Here is a 9143-nt window from a genome sequence, read left to right as displayed (position 1 = left end):
CCCTAGAAGCTTAAGGCTTTCCAGTGACAAACAAGACAATTAAGAACAATCCTTCTCTAAATATGCATTTACTATATAAGAAACCAAGTGTTTAGATCCTACCTGTAACCCAACGCTGTTGTAGTAGTCCAGCCTCGTCGATCCGGATGAGCTCCTCCTTCTCTTCGAAACCTGCATTCACTAACAATCAAACGATTAAATAGCACCTGAATATCTCATAAAACAAAGCATATTTAACATAAAGACCAAGGAGTATATGAAACAACTCATAAATAACAAATTGTTGAGAAGAATGGACTTATTTGTATTAATAGGAAACAAAAGAAACCATTACAACCTGAGCCTTGGTGTTGTGCAAGTTCCTCCCAGGGTCCAGCAAGAGTTTTCCTTTACTTTGATCAGCTCACCCACTTCCAAATGAAACAAGAAAGGATGACAATCTCTCCTCACAAGCTTCTACAAGGAAATCCTAATCTCAGCAGCATCTACCCTTAGGAATTTTCAGCTTTCAACCTCCCCTCCCCCTAGCCCAATGCATGTATTTATAGTGCTGTAGAGGAAGTTAATCAGGTCCACCATCAATGGGATAAGCCCCTCTTTGGGGTGGGTTAGCTCCCCTCTTGATGGGATAAGTTCCTCTTCCATAGGGATACATGAACCATCTGGAGGCGCTTCATACACGTCAAAAAAGCTTCTAGAATGCTCTAGAAATGACCACAAGTAACTTTTTTGAAGTGAAACTTGCGCCTTTTGACCTTTACAGGAGTACGCACCCAGACCTTTACCTACAGAGCGTACAAGTACGCAGGTTTTATGAACTTGGATTGCGTACCCGCAGGTAAGGCTGAGAGAAACTGCGTACCCAGAGATAATTGACTTTAAATGACTTTTCTCTCTTTCTTGGAGTTTGACATGGAAAGCAGAGGCATGAGACTTGCCAAGGAGGATAGTATGACAGTTGATGGAGCCATACTAACTGTAAATAGTCATGGTGACATTTTTTAGTGTAACACATGGGGCTCACAACTAAATCTTCCCAAAACGCTCGGCTCATAGACAACAGAAAAATAAATTTAATAACAACTCTTAGAGCACAAAGTGTTCTCTATTGGACCGGCACACGTAATTTATAGGGGGTTTTGAATTCAAATCCGACCGTTCCCCCCAATTTCTGATAATAAATTTTGTTTTGGCAGTAGATCTTCAAAGATTTTTGCGTTAAATGCTGCCACCTCACTCCACTTAACCATTTTCTGACCGTCAAGTAATGAATAGTAACTCCAAGGGTCATATTCCTGCTGTGTTGCGTGGTACCTTCCCCCATGGCACAACTTCCTGAGTGTAGCTTCTTGGGTTGTATCTATGTCATTCTCCACGTAGCCTGCTCATTGTGTTGTCCTCCAAGCTGGGTAGTGTATTTTATAGTCCCGCGCTCCCTTGCAACTGCCTTGAGCACTAATACTATCCTACTTCCATATAGTCATTGTGCAGGATCCCCTGTATACAACTTCAACCTTCTCTCATTCACTTTTCCCAGGAAGGGTTCCCCATTCAGCTTCACGAGCTGAACTGCACCTCAATTGTAATTTCTTTGACATTATATGGTCCTAACCAATGCGTCTAGAATTTACCTAGAAATTTAGTGAATTGACTATCATATAACAGGACAAGATCGTTTACCTTGAACTTGTGAAGCTTGATGTGGTGATCATGCCATGCTTTTTCGTGTTCCTTATACACTTGTTGATGGAATCCTACCAAAAATCTATCTTCTTCTAAATCCATTAGCTGCACGAGTCATTCCTCCAAGGCCTCGCGATCCGCCATACCCGATAGAGCTATTATGCACAAACTAGGCACAATGTACTCCATCGACATTACGGTTTCGACCCCATATACTAATCTGAATGATGTTTACCCTATCATCTTCTTACAAGTAGTCCTGTAAGCCCATAGTACTGCAGGTACATGCACATCCCATTCATTCTGTTGCGCGTTACAGATCATTTTTCAGTGCATTCTCCAAAATATTGTTAAAAGCTTCGACAATTTCGTTTGCCTGCAGGTGGTATGGCATACTCTTCTGATGGTAGACCTGGAACACTGCAATTAACATGTTGATCGTTTTGTTCAGAAAGTGCGTACCCTTGTCACTCATCAATACTTTCAGGCAGCCAAATTTGGTTAATATATACTCAAACAAGAATTTGGCTGTTGTAGCCCTTGTACAACCTTTAACCGGCTATGCCTCCACCCATCTAGTGAGATATTCTGTCTCGGTGATAATATAGCACACACCCAATTTCTTTCCAGGGGGCTGGATTGGCCCAACAAAATAAGTCGCCCACTTCTCAAAGGGCTGCAAAGATACTTGAGGATGTAGTGGTAACTCATCTCTGCGCGAAGGTCTACTAGTTTTTTGACATGCATCACACGCCTTACAATGTGCCTTGGAATCCTTGTGCAATGTTGGCAACCATAGAACTGCGCGTAAAATCTTTTGCACAGTTTCCTTTCCTATATAATGACCTCCCACAACTCCCCCATTAGCTTCAACGAGAATTCTATCCCGCGCAAAGTCCAGCACATATCTTTGCAATATTTCATCTGCACCCATCTTATATAAATGTCCCTCAATGACTGTTATATGGAATTTGTACCTACGGATAGATACATCTTCCCTAAGTGGGTAGTTACACTTAGAACAATAGAAAGAAAGTGGTTTAGCCTTTTCCTATAATAGATAGATGAGATGAAGGAACTCACTTGTGATCTTTCGCTTCCTTTGATCTCCTTTGAATTGCTCCTGTCGCTCCTGCTCGAACTGAATTCATTCAATTGGTACCTATCAATAGAAATAGAAGATGACAACGATCAAAGCATATGATCTATCTACTATAAACAAATGGAATCGAAAACATTTAAACATATATGCATCATAGATATGAACAAGAATATGGGAAAAGGAACAAACAACTTTATTAATGTAGAAGGAAGAGTTACACCTAATGCGGTTTGATCCTGTGTCACTCATCCGGCTTCAGTCCAAACCATCGTCACACCAAAAGCACATCAATCCAGTAGCATAACATTACTTGACATGAACTCAAATATCAAACCAACAGTATTTCTCTACAATCTTCAAATTCCACCCACCTGATCACTCTGATGAGTGATCAATTTCTAGGGAAATGGAGGTGGTTTTGTCATAAATTGGGCTTTAAATGGTTTTCCAAAGTTGGAGTTAGTTTCCATGGAGCAAGGGATGAGAGGATAAGAGGTTAATTGATCCATAGCCTATCCAAATTCAAGCTCATAGGATGAGATAAGAGCTGGGATCCTTCTAGAATGATCTAGAATCAAGGAATATTCCCAGAACCCTATGCAAATTTCGCTCATTCTCGCCCAGCGTAGGTGTAAGTGGGCCTAAGTGCATTGAAGTGCAGGCCTGAATGGGCCTACCTGCTATGCAGTGTAGTTACCCCTGACCAAGGCTGCGCTAGTGTCCCAAGGAGGCATTTCAGCAAGGTTTTAAGCTAGGAAACTTTCATGGATGGAAGCATTCAATGTGATGACTTGTCTAGGGCATGTAGCAACTGAATTAGGGTTTGATGAGCCCTAATTGTACTGATCTAAATGTTGGGAGTGATGTGCCCAAATAGACTTGTAACAGTTGCCCCCTAAAGCATGAAGTCGAAAATGATAATGTCGAGTGATATGCTTTATGATGTGTTGAGGAGGATCTGAAGTGGACGGTGACCTGCATCGATTACAATACATAATATCATGATATCTTTGAATTTTTCATGAATTGCTGAGGGAAGGCATACCCATACTCAGCATATAAAATTTTCATTACATGTACATAAATCAGATAGTCGTTTACAGATATAGACCCTTGATATGATGACCATCTGTGTAAAGCCATCGTACAAATGATTTAGTACTCTCCTGAAATCGTAGCCCGGATGGATGAAACTAGATCCGGGGTCTTCTATCTCGTCCAATCGTTCACTCAAGTACGAGTCTAACCATGTGAAAATATGATCTGAAGTCGAACATGGGAAGACACCATCTGATTACTGGCCAATGATGTAAGTTGTTAACAGACGCAAGAGAAATCACCAATAATGATAATGATTCTCAAGGTACTACAGTACATTTTGCATGGTGTGAATAGACGTTTTGATGTCGAACACCATACAAAGTCTTTCGGTCGAAGGTTAGTGATGTCAACCTGTCGCCGGAAGCGAGAAACTTGCCATTAATGTATGTAAGCCTCAAGGTACTAGAAGGGTGTTTCTAAGTCAACTTCCTGGATAATGTGCTGATGTCGACAAGAAGCGACTTGTCACAGGAGGGCCTTGATGTATCCCCCATCAATGAAACGAAATGAGTGTTAAGGAATGGCATCATGAAAATGAAGGTTTATGAGTATTGCAAAGAATGAAGTTTACTGAGTGACTTCTCTTGAACATGTCGGTGACACTGAATGAATTGGCAGCATTGACCCAAAACCAAAGTGATGGATGGTGTGATAGACCATATGTATGATAACCATCAAGCAGATAACATAATCCAAATAGTCACAGAGATGAAGTGAAAGTGTCATGTTCAAGAGCGACTTGCTACCATAAAGTGGTTTACCCATTTTCCCATTTTCCCCAATCATTGCTGACTAGTACCTCTTTATTTTTTAGACAATATGAAGGAGGATAACATATGATTGTTGTATAATTCCACCCTTCGGGTGAATCCATCGCTATGTGATGTTTTAACGAGTCTAGCGAAGGTGAAACTTGGTCTTGTCATGATAGACAAGTTTGTCTCTATTTGATGTTTTAACGAGTTTAACGACAATGAGAACTCGGTCCTTTTCATGTTTAGAGAGTTTGAAAATGGACGAATAGAAAACTCCAGAAGTTCTTTTTCGTAAATTTGTCTCTCAAGTCTGAAAAAGCATAAAATAATACAAGAGAGAACCTATTGACCATGTTCGATCAACATATTCCTTTTTTGTAAGTAATCTATCTCAGTCTGAAAAAGGGTTAAACTTATACTGAGTAGATGTCATTTCCAATCCATTTACTAGCTGAAAAGGACAAGCGCTTGACAATTATTTCATTTTTTACAAGTCAGAAACAAGCTTAAAGGTGACTCGTCTTAGAGGAATGAGTGGTGTCTAGGATAGCGACTGGTTCCGGTGATGTTGGAACTTCTCAAAACATGTTGATTTATGTGAAGAGGCAGGCTAATAAGACCACTCATTGCAATTTTTCCTCAAAAAGGGTAAAACAGCCAAGTGAAAGCGTATGATCAGCCAAGCAGATAGTGACGATGGAAGGAGGAAAACCAAGGCTCATCTGATGGAAGAGGCTGATAGAATGGCAATCACGAGGGTTAAAATGGAGATGGGTTCATTTTTACACAAGTTTGAACCATAGGGAACTACACTTGGATTCAGTTTCATGTTTACACAAGCTTGAAATGAAAAACTATGCTTGGATTTAATTTCATTTTTACACAAGCTTGAACCATGAAAAAAACTATGCTTGAGATTAGTTTACATGCCCCCACCATGATGACTTGATTCTAGGTGCATGCCCCCCAAGCTTCATTACATTCACCTAAGTAGACTGCTCGTGGTTATCAGGTGGATGGAATGAAGGTTCATTTACGAGATCAAGTGAAAAACTCAACTAGGATTTTACGAGATCTGAACAAAGACTCAAATTGGAACTTTTCCCCAGGGGACCTTCTTTCATTTTCTAATGAGCTTGACACAAGACAAGGAACTCTACTCAGGTTCCTTGTTTCATTTTTTAACGACCTTGACACAAGACAAGGAACTATGCTCTGGGACCTGTTTCATTTTTTAATGAGGTTGACACAGTAAAAGAACTATCCTCATATTCCTTGTTTCATTTTTTAACGAGCTTGACACAAGACAAGGAACTATGATCATATTCCTTGTTTCATTTTTTAATGAGCTTGACGCAATACAAGGAACTATGCTCATGATTCCTTGATCACGACCCATAAGAGGTCATGACTTCCAAGAGGTTCTCATTAGATGGGAGAAAAATGCTCTAGAAGGGATACGTAGTAAGGAATCCAATACAGAGATCTGGTTCCATAGCCCTCAGTACATAATGCACAACATCACAGAATTGATCGTCAGTTGATGTAGCCATGGAACAGGTTGCAACATAATTGACCCATGGCAGGGAAGATATCATTGGGACAAAAGGACCATTTAGGGAAGATGGTTGACTGGAAGCCATATTTGGGCTGAGAAATGAAAGATGGTCAACGATGACAATTCTGCCTTCATGCGGGAAACACATCACTCGAAAGAGTGTTGAAACAATAGCCCCCGTGTCATAAACATAGTCGCGCCCAAGAAGTAAATTGTAATCTAAAGGGATTGGGACTACCATCACATTGAGATAAACAATTTTTCCTCCCAAAGTAATAGGCAACTGAGGAAGGATCCCTAATGGTTGACTGGTTCCTCTGTTAAAAGCCAACAGTTTCTGGGTAATAGGCACAAGTGGCAGTGAATCGAGCGCTTTCCAAGCAGTGGAGGAAATGATACTCACATATGCACCTTCATCTATAATAGTGCTAGATAAAATCATATTATAAACCTGTACTATGATATGGAAAGGCACATAAGAAGGAAGACAGCATCCTGCCAGTCGATTCCAATCAAAGGAAGTGACCAAACTAATTGGAGAGTGTACGGTAAGAATGGGAGAATTACCCCCTTGAGTTACAAGAACGGGAGTATTTTCCTCTTGTCTTGATGGAATAGGAGGGTTGCCTCCAAGATCATTGGAATCTGAAGAAACAAAAAGAGCCTAAGTGGTATCATACTCACTCTCTATGGGAAAGGTACGATTAACTGAAGGTGAAATCAGGTCAACTGTTTCCTCGACTTGTGATTGGTTAGGTATAGACTCATGGGATTCACATTCAGAGAGAGTGGGTTTGACCGACGGTTGATTTGGGTCAGTCACTTCATCAACTAGTGAAGGATTAAGGGAGAGTCTCTTGTAACCAGATGGAAGTCACTGCAGAGAAGCAGGATGGTTATCCAACACTTTTTGGGCTTCATCTAGATAGGGACAAAGGTGAATGGGGTGATTCCCTTCGCATAACCTACAGGGAAACTTAACTTTACCCTTCTTTCCATGAACTTTACTACCACTAGTTGATGGTGTGTCACCAACATGATCTCCAAAAGTTGATGACACAAGATGATGTGAATGAGAAGACCATTCTTCTAAGATCTGAGGAATACCATAACAGTTTCGAAGAAGATGGTCTCCCATACAAAGTTTACAAGGATATCGAAGTTTGTGAGGCTTATCGGACAGTTTCTCATCAAAAGTTGCATTCAAAGCAATGGTTGCTTGGTTCCCCCTGCTGAATTTTCTTCTTCTTCTTATTCTTCCCTTCTTCTTCTTATCCACCTGGTGACTAGTGTCAATACTTTCACCAGGTGAAGAGGAAGAAGGGGAGGAAGAAACAACCGACGAAGAAGGTAAAGGGTCAACTTTAAGATCAACTGGAGGTTGATTTTGTCCAAGTGGAGGAGTACTCGATTGCGGAGAAATCACGACATTTTGAACCAAGGAGGTTGAAAACAACCAAACTAGCAAACCAATGGTAAATCCTGGAAGGGATAATGTATCCATATATGGAGCACCAATATTTCTAAAAGGTGGAAAAGGACTAGGATTCCCATCAAAAGGAATTCCTTGATCGGTGGACTCTGAATTTGTTGCCATATGTCTCAACCTAAGATCAACTAAGGAGTGACATGGAGGGTTCATCCACGGTCAATTAATTTTATTTTAATCAAAATAACATAATAAAACAAAAGAGGGATAATCTAAGCAAAAGGATTACCAAGTAACTGTGAACTGCAATATACTTCCTCAGTAAACCAAGGACTTAACATACATGTAGGAAATATCCTCGAATGTTGTTTTCGGTGTATCAAAGTATACAAGGTGACCGACTCGGTTACCTATGGATGAATAGCAACCTAATGTATTCCTCCCAAATATACCTGAAAGTACGTGGATGCCTAATCCGTGTTAGCGTTGTCTAATGCGAAACGACATAGTGAGAGCATTCATTTATACTTTTCATACTATAAGACCGCCCAATATACCCAAATGTACGTGGAAGAGCTATGATATACTTACGTACGTGGAATGACGTATCACACTTGGAATGTATCGTAGACCATTAATGACAACTGCTACGTTTAATGACGTCAGAACACGTCTCTAGCCTAGACCTCTAAATGTTATGCGTTAAGTTACAATGCTCAATTAGGTTAATTGAGATAACTTTTAAGTTGATCTTATTAAGAATTTTCCTTTCAAGGTTCACCACGTGATGTATGTTTGCAATTACTAGAATGAAAATAACATGAGAAACATTCTTTCATTCAATTAACAATGAAAACCGTAGCTAGTAAGGGATAGAACAATCAGATCTTTGACAAAGAGCAAAGAGCACACCTAATGCAATTTCCCTAGCTATTCCTATCAAGCATTCACAAACTAAAATATGCACAATGTAGGTTTTTTCTTTTCAGTCCCTTTAGTATTTAGATGAACAAAAAGGAACTAGATGCACAAACGATCAATCAATGCTTTTCACAAGAAACAAAGACTTTACGACAGTTTCTTTTTCAAAGAAATGAAGACTTTACAACAATTCTTTTTCAGAAAAGTAAAGACTAATCAATGTAAGCTAACTTTGACAATGAATTGATAATGATAAATAAATCTCTTAAGAAACACTAAACAATCAAGGCCAAAGTAGGGCTAGGAGAAGAAATGCAAATTGATTTCAGAGGCATAAAAAACTTCGATCTTTCAACAAACAACATCATAAGAAACTTTGGAAAAATCAAGAAAAAGATGGGTTTTTTAGCTTGAGAGGGACCAACATAGGTCTGAGTGGGAGATAGTGTGATGCAGAGCACTGTCTCTAAGCCAAGGGTGAATTGCAATGTACTATCCCCTGAGCATGGGTGCACTGGTACCAACACATTCCTAGAATAGGCATTCTAGTGAAAATTTCGACCAAAAAAGCTTCAAAATGACTGAAAAGAGATC

This window comes from Pinus tabuliformis, chromosome 7 (assembly GCF_031772625.1).
Source record: "Pinus tabuliformis cultivar Carrire ecotype Pingquan chromosome 7, CPIR1, whole genome shotgun sequence".
NCBI lineage: Eukaryota > Viridiplantae > Streptophyta > Pinopsida > Pinales > Pinaceae > Pinus > Pinus tabuliformis.
Note: the sequence above shows the minus strand (reverse complement) of the source record.